The sequence below is a fragment of the Apium graveolens genome, chromosome 6 (assembly GCF_009905375.1).
Source record: "Apium graveolens cultivar Ventura chromosome 6, ASM990537v1, whole genome shotgun sequence".
Taxonomy (NCBI): Eukaryota; Viridiplantae; Streptophyta; class Magnoliopsida; order Apiales; family Apiaceae; genus Apium; species Apium graveolens.
Genome location: NC_133652.1, coordinates 102,792,959 through 102,811,952, shown reverse-complemented (window position 1 = coordinate 102,811,952; position 18,994 = coordinate 102,792,959). Strand labels below are relative to the sequence as shown.

Here is an 18,994-nt window from a genome sequence, read left to right as displayed (position 1 = left end):
AATAATCCAAATACACCATGAATTTACTCAAAAGATTTGGAATGCAAGACTGCTCAACTGCATCAACTACTATGGACACTGCAACCAAGTTAGATTTAAATACTGATTCTTCAGTAGATTTAACTAACTACAGAGGTATGATTGGCTCACTCCTATAACTGACTGATAGTAGACCCGATATCATGTATGCTAGTTGTCTCTGTGCAAGGTTCCAAGATGACCCTAGAGAACCTCATCTATTAGCTGTAAAAAGAATTTTTAAGTATCTCAAAGGCACCATGAATCCGAGATTATGGTATCCTAGAGATTCAGACTTTAAGCTAATTGGATATTCAGATGCTGATTTTGCAGGATATAAAATAGACAGGAAAAGTACTTCTGAAAGCTGCCAATTTCTTGGAGGCAGATTGGTTTCTTGGTACAGTAAGAAACAAAAGTCAATTTCTACATCAATTGCAGAAGCAGAATATATTGTTGTAGGAAGCTGTTGTGCTTAGATTCTATGGATGAAGAATCAGCTGCTGGATTATGGGTTAGACTATTCTTCTAATCCTATATATTGTGATAATCAAAGTGCTATTGCAATGACAGGAAATCCTGTACAACATTCAATGACTAAGCACATCTGTATGAGATACCATTTCATAAGGGAACATGTGGAAACTGGTACAATGGAATTGGTCTTTGTTCCAACAGATCAACAATTAACAGATATATTCACCAAGCCTTTCTGTGAAGCCACATTCACAAGATTGGTGAATGAATTGGGAATGATATCAGGATAATTCTCAAACTATGATAATTAAGTCTGCTGATATTATTGAAGCATGGTATCTTATTTTGTGTCAGTAATTGCTATAACTAATTTTTGTACTAAATGTTTGATGCCATGATAACATGCAAACTGTGCTAAATGATCTTATGTGAAAATTGCATATTGAACTACTAATTATGCTTATAAACTCTGTTCTTAGTTAAACTTGTCTTGACTAATAGTTTATGTCAGTAGTTGATAAATTCTGATAATTATGATTACCTGCTATTAATGGTCAGACTTTGATTGACTATTTTTGATGATAATATTTTTTAAATCAGCATTGTAATTACAAGGTTGAAGTTGGCCTCAGATGGAAATTTTTCATGATTACAGGTGTTTACTGATGAGTAAAATTTGGAACATGTTCGTTTAATGCTTAACCTTATTCTTGGGAACTGTGGATACAATAACACACGTTTACATGATTACTTTTTAAGTCAAACTTATGTTGCCACATGCCCTATTAAACTGAACGTGACTGAATTAGTGGAGAAAGGTATTATATAAAATCAGTTTTTGATTCTAGATGATACTTTGCCTATCTGTGTTATTCTCTCTCCGCTGCTTTACCCTTCTCAAAATTGTAAACTCTGAAACCCTAACTACTGTTTGTAAATTCTTTTTAAAAAATTAACCATGACTTCACATGTTGTCTCTAAACCATTTGATTTGGTGGTGCAAAGTTTGTGATTAAGAACTATTCAGCTATCTTGTCTAACAACATCGTGAAAGTTAATTTTCACATTTTTCAGGACTTTTTTAGATCCAGTGAGATTGGGTTTACTCTTACAGCTCTACCCACAATCTCTGGTGACCAGGTGCTTGCTATCTGAAGAACTGGCGTATTTGATGATGGAGGAGCTAATGGATCTCCAAGCTTTGTTTTTGAATTTGAAAATACAACAAGGATAGTAACTCCTCAAATTGTACAAGATGCATTGTAGTTGCTTACTCATACCTCCTACTCAAGTTTGGTAGGAGATACTGAGATGAGGAGATTTTTTACTGAGATTGGTTATGACAAGGATTTGAAGACCCTTGGTCAAATAAAAAGGAATGGTCTAAGGAAGGAATGAAATTTCTTCTTTGATTGCATCACAAAGGTGTTCAATAGCAAATCCTCAAATTTTGATGCCTTGCCCATTATGACACAACATATAGGGTACTCTCTAATTCATGGTTCACATTATGATTATGGTAGAGCAGTTATGTCTTTTATTGGTGATAGGATAAATACGAATAGAAATATAGTATATAATGCTAGATTCTATCAGTTAATTTTCAATGTTTGTTTTCCTAATACCCCTATCCCCTCTAATCAAATAGTGTCTGTTTTTAAGTTGACAAAAAAGGGCTTTCTCTGACATAATTTCACAAGATGAAAAACGGTCGCATTTAGCTCCCTTGAGGTTACCTATAGTTACAAGAAACTTGCTCTTGGCAAGACTTCCTGAGACTTATGGCTTGCTTAACAGTCAAAGTTCTGAGCTGCAGGAAATAACCATTGGAAACCCCCCTATAGCTCACCTCAGCACAACAACTCAAACACTAAAACTATCTCAAACAGAAGCCACCTCAAGTGTCTCTCAAAAGACACATGTTGTAAAAATTCAGAAAGACTCGGTACAAAAAGCTACAAATCCTGCTATAGCTAAGTCAAAACTCGAAGCATCTCAAGTTCCTCATTCTTCAAAACCTTCAGAAATTGTAAAGAGGAAACTTGTACTTACTGGGTTAAAATCAGATTCAGATGAAGACAATACTACCTTATCTTTCAGATTTCTAAACCTTTCGTCTGGTTCTTCTCCAAAACTAGTTGTTTCATCAACTAGAAAAGACACAGATACTGATTCTAATGTAAATTCCAAACCAAAGAGAAGAAGATTGGTCAAAGCCTATTACAATCAACACTTGCTCAAGCTTAAACAGGAAATTACTGAGGAGACACAGAGTGCATTAAATCTAAATTCTGATATCCAGTCTACTGCTGAGGCACTTGTAGAACTGTCTGAAACTCTAGTCATGCAATATCACAAGAGAGCGAGGGAAGTCTCTCATGAGCAAGTAGAAGATAGTGTCAAGTGAATGCAAGGGAAAGGACTTTTTCCTGGATCAAGTACACAAGAACCTGTATCTCAAAGGGGTATAACAACTACATCTTTTGATCTAATCCCACAAGAACCTGCACCTCAAAGTGGTGCAGAAGATATTGAAGCACAAAAGCCTTTGATTGAAACTGCTCAGGAGTCTATTACTGCAATTGTGGAGAAGAGTACACAAGAAACTGGTTGTCAAAGTCATCCAGCAACTTCCAATTCTACAACTACTCAAGAACCAGTGCATCAAAGTTGCAATGCAAGCTTTACTCCTGCTATAGTGACTCTCACTATTGATGCTGAAGGAAGAGTTCATCCGTCTCAAATGTCTACTAATATTTTATCAGTACCATAACTGAATGTTTGCACGGAATCTGATCTTCAGATCCAAAAGGTATAAATACTGGTGTTACTTTATCAACATTTATTTTAAATACTGAATTAGTTCTTTCAACATTCAAATATACTTTTCATGATATAAATCATGTTGACATGATTACATCTAGACCTTAGTTAAGATCTACCTCTAGTTGTATGATCACATATCACCCTTCTTTCGCCACCTCTTATTTCTGTAGGACAATCTTTCAGAGCCTTTTTCTGTGAGATGTGTGAAAAGATTGAGAGAAAAACGAAATTTAAGAGAGGCAAGATCATTCCTGGAAAAAGGAGAGGTAGATGAGAGATAGGATTTAGTAATCCTTGTGAGGAAGCTCTGACTATTAAAAGTCATGAGATGTGTGGTGTGATGAGTAGTGAGACTACTGTAAAAGAATAGAGAGATTAAGTTTTATTTGCTATATGTTTGCAGATGCTTTAAACACTAAAGGAACAGATGATGAACAACAGTCTGTTAAATCTCAGGAAAATTCTGATATATCAAAGGCTTTTAATCTCCCTGCAAGTCTAAGTACTGATCCTTTCTTGCCATCCATACAGTTTACTATTCCGCCACATGAGATATACCATATTTTTTGTTGAAAAACAGTCCATTCATTTTTCTTTTCCATCACTTGAAGAAATCCCTGTTATTGCTGAAGATGTAGTAGAACAACAGTCCATTCATAAAGATTCATCCATTCCAGAATCACCACAGCATTCTACAGGACTTGAAATCCCGGAAGTTAATCTTGAAGCTCCAATTCATTTATCTACAATACTTGAAGATGGGGAGATACTTGCTGCAGGTGTTGAAGCTTCTGAAACCACTTGATCAATTTCTCATTTTATTCTGCATACGGAAGCTTATGATAAAATTCAGAAATTAGTGTAAGATCCAGCTGCTATTGAAGAATCTAATGATGGTAAAGAAACTCTTTTATCTAATGCTATGTTAGATCTTGGGGCTGATTTTTTCTTTCCTGAAGATATGCCTATACATGTAAGACAACATAAAATGAAAGAGTTAGATGCTAAGAAGAAGCAGGATTATTCTGATAATCTCTGGAATGCTTATTGGAAAGATAATACATATCCTATTTCTAAGATACGTGTAGTTGAACATATGGAAACAGTAGACCAGAAGATTACAAATCCTGATGAGCTGAATCATCTGAAAGCATCTACTTTGGTTGTCAGATCCTTACACACAGCTCATGAAGCAACAACTACTCAAATCAATAAAATTAAAGAATCATTGATTACTTCAAAGTTGCTTACTCATCAGGAAACTCATAAACAAATTTCACCAATAGTTACCAGACAAACTTTAATTGAAGCCAATCAAGCTAAGATTGGAAGCTCATCAAGCTCAAATGTCTGATCAACTTACTGAAGTACATAATTCAATGGAGCTGATTCTTTCTCTACTGTTTGGTGATGATGCCAAAAAGGGGGAGAAAATTGATAAATATAAATGCAAACAATTGTCATTATAAAGTACTGATAATGAAAACCCTGATGGAGGTAATAAGGGGGAACATAAGGAAAGTAAAAGAGGAAGCAAGAGAAATGAAAGAAGAGTTGAAGAATTGACTGTGACTACTAAAATGCAAAAAACTTCACAAGTCACAACTGTTGCTGATGAAGACCAAGGTATTCTGTAGAAAGAAGCTGGTGCTGAAGCAAGCAAATATCTTCAAACTCTGAAAGTTAAAGGAAGAAAGACAACTTTGTTCTACAAGGATCCAAAGATTCAATTATTTGATTCTGAGGTGAGTAGAAGAATATTTGCAAAAGAAAATCCTGGAGTTGATCTTGAATATCTAAGGCAAACGGAGGAAGACTTTAAAAATTTTATGAAGACAGCAAATGATGATATTGTTGTCATTTCTCAAGTACTTTATGAAGATAATCCTTATAACAGACCAACCAGAAGTATATTTATAAGGGAAATCAGTCAGGAAGAAGATGAAAAATCTCTAAGATCACAAGCCATTGGAACTGCTGACATGAAGCTTAAAGGAAAGGAGAAGATAGAAGAAAAGTCAAGGGTTTCAAAGACTAAAGCCAAAGCTGGAGTCAGTATCTAAGAAATCTAAATCTTAAACTCTGATAGATGCAATCTATACAGTAGTTAAAGCTCTTGATACTGAAGAAAATCTATAGTTATAAGGGAAATCAGTCAGGAAGAAGATGAAAAATCTCTCAGATCACAAGCCAGTGGAACTGCTGACATGAAACTTAAAAGAAATGAGAAGATAGAAGAAAAGTCAAGGATTTCAAAGACTAAAGCCAAAGCTGGAGTCAGTATCTAAGAAATCTAAATCTTAAACTCTGATAGATTCAATCTATACAGTAGTTAAAGCTCTTGATACTGAAGAAAATTTACTTGAAGCAGAAATCATCCAAGCTGGTCAAAGAAGGGAGCAATAGTATAGGTTTCCTTGTTGTTAATAGAATATGATTCTTATACATTGGTAGATGTGCTCTATATAAAGCACATGTTAGGTTCATGCTATAAGCAATGCAATATTCTCATATCTTTCGCATAACCTAGCAGCTCTCAAGGATATTTGTTCATCCTTTCGAGAGAGTACATGTGTAATAAATTTTTATCAGTTAATATAAAAACTGTTAATTCTAATGAAGCTTTGTGGATTAGATTGTATTAACTGTATTTAACCCCCTTCTACAGTTGATTAAGGGCCTAACATATTTAATTGCTGAATATTGTAAGTTACCATCTTGATGATATAGGGTTCCAAACTAATAAAACTTCAATTAATCTTTACCATGTTACAATATGATGTCTGAGCTGGAAGATAATGCACAATATTTTAGAAAAAAATGAATTTATTTCTATGTCAACAACTGTAACGCCCTCCAAATCCGGGGTCTAGATTTGGGGGTTACTTGTCAATTATAAACATAAACCAACCTGTAATATATATCTGGATAAACATGCATCTGACCCCATCTACTATTCAGGATCGATCTCAGGTTATGGTATGAAATAAGAACACAAACATAACTATTATATTCGAAATTAAAATTATCACACAACTCTGATAAGAAACACACTACACTCCGAAAGTCGAGTTAAGTTTTACAACTAATTCAGTTTTTAACATACAAATATACTACATGAATTACACCTGAGTTGGTAACTCAAAGCTCTCCTCCTGGATTGGTGTTAGCACTCTTGGTGCCGGAGGGTCCTGTCTTTTCACTCACTTCTTTATCACTCGAGTGTCAACATGCTTCATTCTCTAGCTTAACTGAAAGATAAAGGGAGTAACAATGAGCATGGGCCATAATTGCTCAACAAGTCCACATTATATATGTACCAGTATCAATAAAAGTAAATCAGGTAAATCTGATAAAGGATAAATAAGTAATCTCAATAGATATTGTAAGGCATATGTCATAGCCTATTTGTATATTCGAGGATTTAACTCAACTCAAATAAGAATGTAATAAGTAAATAGTGGATCTACCGTCAAAGAGATCTCGCAAAGTAACATCTGTCAAAGGATTCAGAAACAAGGTTCATCTACAGACTTGAGGAATTAATTCACTGGAAGAAGTTCAAGAAATTGATCAAGCCTCAGTGATACAGATCAAGATTGTGGATTTAATCAAGTGACAGAGATCTCGTCAGGGTATTAGATAATTACAAGGATTTAATCTGAAGAAAATCAAGTATCAAAGTCAAGACATAAAGAAACATCACGGAAGTTAGTCACTCATGAACCAGACAGTACATCGAGTGTCAACATTGAAGTGGTGGAATTGATTCATAATTCTCAGTGATTTTCAGAAGATTTTCAGAAGAATGGTTGCTGCTCAAGATTAGTATTAATTCTCTATTAATTAATTAATTCATATAATTTAATTAAGAAAATAAATTATATCTGCAAAGATTAATTTATTGATTAATTGAATTAATTGATTAATTAATTCTGAATTAATATTAAGGATTTTCAGAATTTTAATTGGATTAAAATCTGTTTTAAATCAGCAAGACAATTGAAAATGAACTAGCATGACAATCTGGATTGTCATACCGATTGTCATGCCAGGCCATTTTTAATAGTCTCACCGAAAGTTACACTGGGAGGATAATTGTCTTGCTAGTTCATTCAATTGTCTCACCGAAAGTCTTGCTAGCTCAATGGATTGTCTTGCTAGCTCAATGGATTGTCTTGCTAGCTCAATGGATTGTCTTGCCAGTTCAAGTAGGTCTGTTAATTGAATTATAAAGAGAGGAGCAGCAGAAGTCATTCAAAAATTATCCAACTCAAGAACAAAACACAGCAGCCGCAGCAAAATATTCCATTTTCATCTGCTGAATTCAAGATCACAATTTCTAGTTTTTAAGTTAAATCCAAACCACAAGAAATCTTTATCTTGTTCTTGTGTAACTATCTAGCGGATCAAAATCCCTAGAACTTAATCTCAAATTGCGTTTAGCATTTGAATCTTTTTATGGCAAAAATATAAAAAGTTCATGTCGAATTTATTCTAGATTTGTGATAATTAATTTGAGATTAATTCCTTGTAATCGATACCATTGTTGTAACACCCTTCAAGTTTAATAATATTCTTATTTAACTTGAATTTTGTTTCACATTTTTTATTCCGCGCTTAATTCGATTATTCGGTATTGTTTGTATTCAACCCCCTTCTACAAACACATTGGGACCTAACAATTGGTATCAGAGCCTTCTGATTAACACCACATGCTGGAGCAATTGGAAGATGAGTCAATGGCCCAAATTGTCAAGAGATTCTCCAATGTCAGATTCAAGAGAAATCCCAAGTTCAATGTACAAGTCCAACTATAAAGATTCCAGACAGGTGGATCTTCATCCTCTAACACCAGCAGTGGTGGATACAAAACAGGGATGGTTGATCGGAGCACCATTAGATGCTATAACTGCAATGAGTTGGGACACTTTGACACAGAATGTAGGAAGCCAAAGCAAGTAAGGAAGAACTCTTATGATTCAAATCAGAAGAGTAACTCTGAAAGGGCTTATCTGGAAAAGGGAAGAAGTTGGGATGATACTGATAGTGAAGATGAAGAAGAAGGGAATCTTGCTCTTATGGCTATTGATGGAAAAGCTTCATCATCAAGAAAAGAGGTAAATATACTGATGCTGAATTAGTTTATCATCTAGGAGGTAACTTAGATTGTGCTCATCGTGATAATGAACTGTTAAGTCAACAGATCAAAGACCTTGAGAAAGAGGTCAATGAATTAAGACTTGTGCACATTAATCAAGACAAGTTAAAAGAACAAGTATCTTTTCTAGAGAATAGAGTTAACTATTATAGACAACTCGAAACTATTCTCAAAGACAAGATCACCGGTCTTGAGACTAAGGTTAGAGCCTACTTCAATTCTTGTTCGAAGGCTAAAGAGTTCTACAGTAAGCAAGCTGTTAATCAAATATCTGGAATATGTTATGATTATAATGCTGCTATTGGAGAATTAGGCATAAACTCCCCTCCTCATGTCTGTGCTAAAGGTAGGGAAGTACCACATGTGCTTAAGGGTGTTGATGAACCCCTCTATAAAGCATCAATTGCTGAACCATTTGATGCGACCTCTTCTGTTATTCAAGAAGAAATACGTGATGAAGATCATGCTAATGAGAAGGTTGTTTCCGAGTCAAGTGTGTCGAAAGTTCCAGTCAAAGTTGTGAAAGCAACTGAGACTAACTCAGACATACATGAGTTGGATTACAAAAAAGCCATGTCTACCATGCATAAATTGCCTGCTGTTAATCACTCTCATAAAGCATGTGGTGTTGCTAATTGTATGTCTTGTGCTTTTAATTTGATGTATGCTTATTTTAATGGTAAGCATGTTTCTAGTGATAAGACTACTCCTCGTCAGCATGTGAATAATAAGAAGCATGATAGGTCTAAGACTGCTAGTCCTTCTAAGGCTAGAAAGGAGACATTTGTGCCTAAGCCTAAACAGAAATTTGTTAAGGCTGTTTACAAGGTCAAATGTTCAGTCATTGAGAAAGTTGAGACCATTAAAATTAAAAATGTTGTTTAGCCTGACAAAGGACAATTCTACAAGTATGCCGAGCCCAACCAAGTTTGGGTTCCGAAGAAGGTCTAATCCATTTGTAGTGCGGGGCATTAAACAGGTGGAACTGGTAGTGTGGATTCTTAATAGTGGATCATCAAGACATATGACCGGAGATAGAGCCCTGCTATCAAATGTGGTTGAGAAAGCTGGCCCCCTGGTTACCTTTGGAGATAACAGCAAAGGTTTATCTGAGGGATATGGTTATTTGCAAGCTGGGAATGCTATCATTGAAAATGTGTTTATTGTGCTAGGTTATTATCAGGAAACAATATCTAACATATAGCACCAGTGACGAGACTTGAGAATATTACGACATATCAGGCACCTGATGCATATTACACTTGGAATTGGACTCTAGTAAGATGTGTACAAGTGTACTCCTGGTTGGTGAGTCAAAAGAGGAAGTCAGTGCACCACAGTTCATAGACTTTGCAGCTGCAGATCTATTGGACTATGCAATCTCTTCTTCACAATCTCACTTCAGGTTGATATGAACTAGTGTACTACTCAAGCAATCGTCAAGAACATGGTATGGCACTCTAACTGAAGTTACAGTTTAATATGAACTAGTAGAGTCATCATATTAATAACTCTCTTATCACTAGGCACAAACATATTATTTTATATGTGCAGTGAGTTTTAGGAGAAAATCAAACTTCTTTCTACATTAGTGATTTCTTATTTCATTAAAATCTTTTGAAATCACTAGTGTACATCATTTCTCTCAAAAGATTAAATGTATAATTTTCATTCCTTAAAGATCTTAAGTACATTTTATCTCTATATTGCCATATGTTCTGTGATACAGGTTCAGTCTCCACTGGCTTTCTTTCATTGAAAGTCATGAGGTTGAAAACCCACAACATCTATCCCAGACTGTAAAGACAAACACAGAAACAGAACCAACCAACACTCTCTTACCACTAAAATGAAGTATGAGTGAGCGTGAGGGAGATAGTGCCTTAGTGCACCATACATCTTCTCAAAAAGATGTAATGGTTGAAAAGGCACAAAAACAGTTACTAGATTCATTCTCTCAACAGGGTGCGTCTATTGAAATTTGCCTGTCGGCCAGGGTATCCGATGTAGTGTCACCACCTCAAATATAAACAACTCTTGATGCACAAGGAAAGGTTACACACACAAAGGATGAGTTGACAAAAACTAGAGTTTCGACCATTTTAAGGTCAGATTCGATTGTTCAAGGTTCGTTAATGGACCAATTGCCTTTACAGGTGTTAGGAGAGGATACTGATCCAAAAGCCATATGTCAGTGGTCAGTGTCTATCTCCCCAGACTTAAATTCCCTGGATGCATCTGCGGATAGTGGATCTGACATAGGTGTAGATCGACAACTTGTTGACAATGATTCAGATATTACCTGATGAGTCACAAGGAAATGTCTTCACATACATTAGAAGGGAACTTTGATCTTTATGCTAAATTCGTTGGATCATTTTTTTACCTTCCCAGAATTCAAATCTGGAACCCTAAAAGGGAAACTAGCAACTTGTAGATTATGACTCAGATTTATCAGACGAGTTTAACAAGGATGGGGATTTGCGAACTCCCATTGCACCACCTGTGACCTCCTTAAGGATGGCTAAGGTGATTTTCCTTGCAGGTAAAGCTGAATGTTGGAGCTATGAGAGGAGTGATACACTTGTGAGAATGAGTGTAAATACGAGTGAAGAGAGGAGTGATACACTTGTGAGAATGAGTGTAAACACGACTGAAGAGAGGAGTGATACACTTGTGAGAATGAGTGTAAACACGAGTGAAGAGAAGAGTGAAACACATGTGAGGTACACTAAACAGAATCACACACTCACAGTGAGGAAGAAGGAGAAACTACTTGTTATTTCTTTTCCAACCAAGTGAAATATGAGAACTCCTTCAGACGACGGCATACATTCCTTCTTTAAGCAGGAGATAAAAGCTTAAGTAATAGTTTGGATGATTCCTTAACTAAGGGGGAGAAATAGCAGGGAGGAAGAAAAAGATGAAGCATATGTACACTACACCACACCATTGTTGTTTGTAACTACGGATCCTATTTTACGGGAGAGGTGGTAAACACAAGGTGATTTTCTAGTCAGGGAAGAAGCTGTTTTCTAAAAGGGGAGTACCATTGGTTTTTATCTGCAGATCCTATTGTACGGGAGAGGTGGTAAACGAATGTGATCTTCTTTAATCAGTTGATTCTCATAGGGGGAGAAGCAAGACAGATATGCGCTTCTCAACAGGAAATATGGTTGTACAAATGAAGATGAAACTACTTGAAGATACGTTCAGTCTAGAGGAACATCTATTTGGAATCTGGAAAATGTTAAATGTTATCCAGAACTTTTCTGCTATTTACTTTGCATTTCTGTTTATATCTTTTTCTTATTTGTTAGTTGAGTTATCCTCTAGGTATTTGTTATTATTGTCTAACAAACAAATAGGGGGAGATTGTAAGGCATATGTCATAGCCTATTTGTATATTCGAGGATTTAACTCAACTCAAATAAGAATGTAATAAGTAAATAGTGGATCTACCGTCAAAGAGATCTCGCAAAGTAACTTCTATCAAAGGATTCAGAAACAAGGTTCATCTACAGACTTGAGGAATTAATTCACTGGAAGAAGTTCAAGAAATTGATCAAGCCTCAATGATACAAATCAAGATTGTGGATTTAATCAAGTGACAGAGATCTCGTCAGGGTATCAGATAATTACAAGGATTTAATTTGAAGAAAATCAAGTATCAAAGTCAAGACATGAAGAAACATCACGGAAGTTAGTCACTCATGAACCAGACAGTACATCGAGTGTCAACATTGAAGTGGTGGAATTGATTCATAATTCTCAGTAATTTTCAGAAGAATGGTTGCTGCTCAAGATTAGTATTAATTCTCTATTAATTAATTAAGTCATATAATTTAATTAAGAAAATAAATTATATCTGCAAAGATTAATTTATTGATTAATTGAATTAATTGATTAATTAATTCTGAATTAATATTAAGGATTTTCAGAATTTTAATTGGATTAAAATCTGTTTTAAATCAGCAAGACAATTGAAAATGAACTAGCATGACAATCTGGATTGTCATACCGATTGTCATGCCAGGCCATTTTCAATAGTCTCACCGAAAGTTACACTGGGAGGAGGATTGTCTTGCTAGTTCATTCTGATAGTCTTGCTAGTTCATTCAATTGTCTCACCGAAAGTCTTGCTAGCTCAATGGATTGTCTTGCTAGCTCAATGGATTGTCTTGCCAGTTCAAGTAGGTCTATTAATTGAATTATAAAGACAGGAGCAGCAGAAGTCATTCAAAAATTATCCAACTCAAGAACAAAACACAGCAGCCGCAACAAAATATTCCATTTTCATCTGCTGAATTCAAGATCACAATTTCTAGTTTTTAAGTTAAATCCAAACCACTAGAAATCTTTATCTTGTTCTTGTGTAACTATCTAGCGGATCAAAATCCCTAGAACTTAATCTCAAATTGCGTTTAGCATTTGAATCTATTTATGGCAAAAATAGAAAAAGTTCATGTCGAATTTATTCTAGATTTGTGATAATTAATTTGAGATTAATTCCTTGTAATCGATACCGTTGTTGTAACACCCTTCAAGTTTAATAATATTCTTATTTAACCTGAATTTTATTTCACATTTTTTATTTCGCACTTAATTCGATTATTCGGTATTGTTTGTATTCAACCCCCCTTCTACAAACACATTGGGACGTAACAAATATCTGTTTATTTTTGCAATTAATAAGGAATACCGCTAACGGCGATCAACAATAAACTAGACTGGACACAAGAACCAATATATGTACTATAACATGCTGATCAATCAGGATACGGTACGGACCTATGCCTATCCGCATAGACCCGCCATCATATCGGGTAACCAGGCCTATTCTGGCCTTAATAAAATAAAGGGTCAAGTCTATCCCTATCCCTATCTGTAACCATCCAATCCATAAGGTAAGCATCCGGAACAATCGGTATGTTAGATGTTATCCCAACATCATAATTCGTATCTAGGTATAGATTGTGCATAATAAAATGAAATATGATTGGAAGCGTTCAACTTATCTAAAATAACAAGAATTATTGCAGGAAACTTTATCAAAAGAAAAATAACTTAAGTGCAATAAACATGAACAAAGGTCATATGCTCAAGATATCAATAATTATTATAATAAAAGATCAATAAATATGCATACTAGCATAATCCGTATCTGGTGTAATGATAGGTAAGATATTTTACCATTTTGAAATTAGAATAGGGGAGAAAACTTGCCTCATATGCGATCAGAACAAATTTTACTACTGCTAGCTAATCTTGGCTGGTACTGCCTTGTTCGATTCGTATCTATAAATAAAATATACCAATTTAATTGGCTTGTATAATAATTGTACAATAAATTTTTATCTGTTTATACCCTATCGTCTACCCGTACGATAAAAAATAACTCGTAAAATAATTAAAGATAGCAATTACGACTCAACCACTCACATAAATCACATAGCACATAAGTCAGGTCGTCACACAGGTCATTAAAATATTTTTGGAATCGAAAACAGATCATTATTCGTATTTTTACACAATATTTGACTCATATGATAATTTTATAGATTATTTAATCCATATTTCTAAATTAACTTAGGTCTAAAAATAAATAAATATCGAAAGTAGACTCGTTTCTAAAAGAAATTGGGATTTAAAACAATTTTTATCGGAAACGGATCATTTTTCTATTTTTATGAACGTCCGTTTCAATTAAAACGGATAAATGGTTCGATTAATATTTAATTAAAGAGAATAATCAAATTATTATTCAAAATAATTGATTATTCAAATTAATTAATCATTAATCTTTTTTTAAATAATTACTTAGGAAAATCAGAATTAAAATATTTTTCCCAAATTTTGGAAATTAAATAAAGGCAAAATAAATTATTATTTAAATATACTGATTAATTATTAAAATAAATAATCAATTTAAATATATACGTAAATAAATAAAATTTTGGATTTTAAATAAACTATTTTTTGAATTATTTTTAAAAATAATTTCCAAAAACAGTTTTTCAGAAAAGCAATTGGGTATTACAGGATCAAAACCGGGTCTGAATTCGGGTTGTTAAGAAACTCTGATCACCGGCCGGATTCTGGAAAAATTCGGCGGCTTCCCCAGTTTTCGGCCACCTTTGATTAAGCCCCAAAATAGAATGGTTTGATCTTCTTTTTTTGCTAGATTTTCATTCCAAACAACATTAACAACACAAATCAACTATCCATCGATCATAATCATCCCGGAAACTCATTTTCCGGCCAAGTTCAATCAAAATACGACCAAACATCGATCTTCTTCATTTGTACATGAAGCTTTGATTTTAATATGTCAAATTGGAGCTTATAATCTGTATAATCTAACCCCTAACATCAAATATACCTCAAATCACTTAAAATTAAAAACAATTAAATCAACATTGGTTAGAACCCTAGAAATTGGGTTACACTTTCTATAAATTATTTGACGAAATTAATGATGCAAATCAATCCTATATCATCATATGAAGCTATACAAACCATCAAATCAAACAAATAAACCTAAAATCAAAAACCGATAAATTCGACATGAATCATATAAATTAAAATTTAAAATCCATGAATATGTGCATAAAATTGATAGCATAAACAGAAAGTAGAGATCAAGGGCTTCAATTCGGTTACTTACATGACTGCGTTTGAACCCTAGAATTACCGGAAAACCTTGATTGATTCTGCTGATCTGATTAAGAACCCTAACCTTTAATTATGCAGAGAATTTCTTAATTTTTCTGATTTTTTTATTATTTTTTATAAAATTTTAATTAAATTAATCTATTTATAATTATAGAAAAATACCCCTAATCATAATTTACGCCTTAATTATATCTTTAAGCAAAATTAATTAGCCTTTAATTAATTATTAATGGGGTATAATATTTTAAAATTTTAATTTTAAATAAATACAAAATATATGCCAAAATTCTCCAAAAATTATGAATAATCCAAAAATATAAAATATACAATATTTGAAAGTCCCATAATTTTGTAAATAAAAAAATAATTTTTGTGGGCTTCAGAGTACTCGTAGGGGGCCAGAAAAATCATTTTTCACAAAATGAGATATTTTCTAAATTAACTGGATGTTCTGAAAATCAACAGGGTAAACGCCATATCATGCAAAATAAGGCCAAATGCTCAACATGCAATAACAATTATTAAAACGAAATTAGGAGAACATAATTTTTAATATAAAACAATTAACACGTAATAAAATAACTAAAAAATATCCTGAACATATACGACACATAATAGTTAACATTTTATGATCAACTATAATTTATGATATAATAAAATACATAATACTCATTTAATATAACACAAAACAATTGTAATTTTCCGGTCCTTACATCAACACGTTACTCCGGACGTGAAAAGCTTTTGTCTTGCTTACGTGAAGTTGCTTCATCAATTGGATTCGTAACGGTCATCAAAAAGTCAAAAAAAGATCCTTACTTCTCTTCGTCATGTAAATGTAAACCTTCAGTCGATTTCTAGAAGTATATATAATGGAAGGGCAAAAATTCAAAAAGATAGCTTGCATGAATGTATAATGATTCAAGCACTATTTCAAGAACTTGGACAATGTGAGTTTTTTTATTATGTAAAGCATGACCAAGATGGACATCTGACTCATTTGTTCATCGCACATCCTTCATCAATTACACTCACAAGAAGTTATTTTTCCATTTTCCTTATAGATTGCACTTATAAAATAAATAAATATAGGATGCATCTTCTCAATATTGTTGAAGTTACGAGTTTTAACAGCACATTTTTTTATGCGGTAGTATTTCTACAAAAGAAAGTAGTTTTAGATTATTAGTGGGCACTTGATAGCTTTAGAATAATGTTAGGACTTGAGCGAAAACCCTCCTTTATTGTGACAGATTGAGAGTTGGCACTAATGAATGCTATAAAAGTGATATTTCCTAATAGCGCTCATTTTTTGTGTGTATAGCATATCGAAAATAATATAATGGCAAAATGAAAGAAATTTTTTAATATTAAAGATGATTTGGAATAATTTATCACTACATGGAAAAATGTAATAAGATCACCTGGAGTAGAATCATTTTTTGGTGCCCCGAGTTTGTGGGAAAAAATATAAGGATCACACCTGTGTGATTGCCTATATTGAAAAAGTTTGGCTTCCTTTTAAGGAAAAATTTATTCATGCTTGGACAAAAAAAGTGACACACTTTGGAAATCACGTGACTTTAAGAGTCGAATGCGCTCATTCTAAACTAAAGAGGTATCTTCAAGTCTCATTGATGACCTCCGTGATGTCAAAGAAAAAATTTGTCTTGTTATAGATAATGTATTTCATGAAATCAAGGCCCAACTTGCATCTGATAAAATACGTATATATATATATAATTAGATTCGATTGTTCAAACAAATCACCAGTCATATGTCTTCTTATGGACTTGGAGAGCTTTTGAAGCAATATGAATTTGCAAAATCTGAAATTTTACCTCCATGTAGAGGTAACTTTACGAGTTCGATGGGGCTTCCTTATGCTCATATTATTAGAGCTCAAGTTCTGCCATTGCAACTTCAGGGACATACATCCTCAATGGAGGATTGACATAAAGTGCCTTGTGAGAGGTGATAACGTGGATGAACATGTAGAAGGTTTACTTGAAAAAGTTTATGATAATTATATGAGATTGCCTCTAATACAAAAGAACGACGTAAGGGAACAAATTGCCAAGATTACTGACCTTTTCATTCCACCGACTCTTAAACTAAAGACTTATCCCCAAAAAGGAATGCTTGTTGGTTAAACGAAGAAATAAGAGTTCAACAACTTCGCGACCCTTCACTTTTTGAAATTGTTGTGAATGCTCAAAACATATGCAAAAAATTATTATAAGTTATTATTTATTGTAATTTCTCTAAAGTTGGTGTATAATTTATGTCAAACTTGTTGTTCCATATATTTCGTAACTTATTATGTTTTTTTGTATTGTAGGTGGCATATAAAACTTAATATATTTTGTTTGTCTAATGCAGATGAAATGATTAATTTTGGATGATGTTGTTGATTTGTCCATTGTCACGTTGCTGGAGATTTTGGAATTTATTTTTAATATTCTAATTTAGACTTTTGTCATAATTTTGGAGACCCGAAGAACACAATGTTAATTGAAGTAATGCTTATGTTCTACCTTTTCAAATTCTGTGACTTTGATTTAATCTCTTTGTTCTTATGAAAAAAGAAGAGAATATTTGGAGCTTCCTTTTATATTCATGATGTATGTACTGTTGCAAAAATATTTTTTGCAAATTTAAGTTTTTACTATAGTGTTTGATACAGTAGATTGGAAATAAACAAGGTTTTGATAATTAATTATTCAAGTAAAGTTTGGAAAGGGACATTTTGGTCCAAAAAAAATAGGGCATGCATAAATAAATTTAGGGTGTGAATAAATCAGCACTCTAAAAAAATTAAGTACTATAACATTTTACTATAAATTAATAAAATTTACGAGGTAGTAACTTGTAACGAAGAAAGGTGTTGAAAACATTTTAAAGCACAGAGGATATCATCATAAGTCTTTAGATACTATGTTTAATACATGTGGATTTATAATATCTGCAAACACTTATTCAGATACCATATTTAATACATGTGGATTTATAATATCTGCAAATATCTATCCAAATTCAATCCAATTTATGTTTATAATAAATGAGATTTTGTAATATTTATTAAATTATCTATAGATATCCTGAAACTTTAATTTAAATACGACCGTAAAATTTCAAAACTGAACATACTCTTTGTAGTCCTCTTTACTATTAAATTTCAGCCATCTCTGAAAGCAGCAATATTTCTTTTGTAATACATATGGCATCAATCCCAAGTTTATTTTCACCTACTAAATCGTCAAAATTAATTTGATTTTAATATTCTACTATTAATGTAGAAGTTGATATGATTAAAATTAAATTAAAGCAAAAATATAGCTTTAAAATTCTGATATGCTTCACATATGTTGTCAATTATTATTACTAATTTTTTTATGTTATATGTAGCCTCTCCACAGATTGGTGTATCATCTTGAGAATTTTTTTTATAGGCTCAGTCAACGTGAATCTTCAAGGTATATGCAACAACTTATTTCCATTTGTATCTTGTTAAAGATTTTTATATATTAATTTCGTGTTGGTTGCATTGTTCGTTAGAAAAATACACATGATTAGTCTTATATTATTTGTCTTTTTTAATGTTTTATGGTGAAACTATTAAATTTGAATTTGAAAAAATTACATATTTTCATTATTAAAAAAGTAAAAAGAAATATTAATAGAAAATTATTATGGGTAAAAAAATGGGATGTATTTAACGTTAGGGTTCGTGAGCTCAAAACTCTATTTGTCTGTTCTCGTGTTTCGTGACTCAACATGTCTTCACAAGATGCCTACATACCTTGTGTTAGAAAAATGGATTTTAGATCAGAGTTT

At 33.1% G+C, this 18,994-nt stretch overlaps 1 pseudogene; it reads left to right on the top strand.

Moving 5' to 3' along the window:
- Positions 1 to 2,902: 2,902 nt before the first annotated feature.
- LOC141665354 (alcohol dehydrogenase 3-like) overlaps positions 2,903 to 18,994 on the top strand; it is a 39,226-nt pseudogene continuing 23,134 nt past the window's right edge.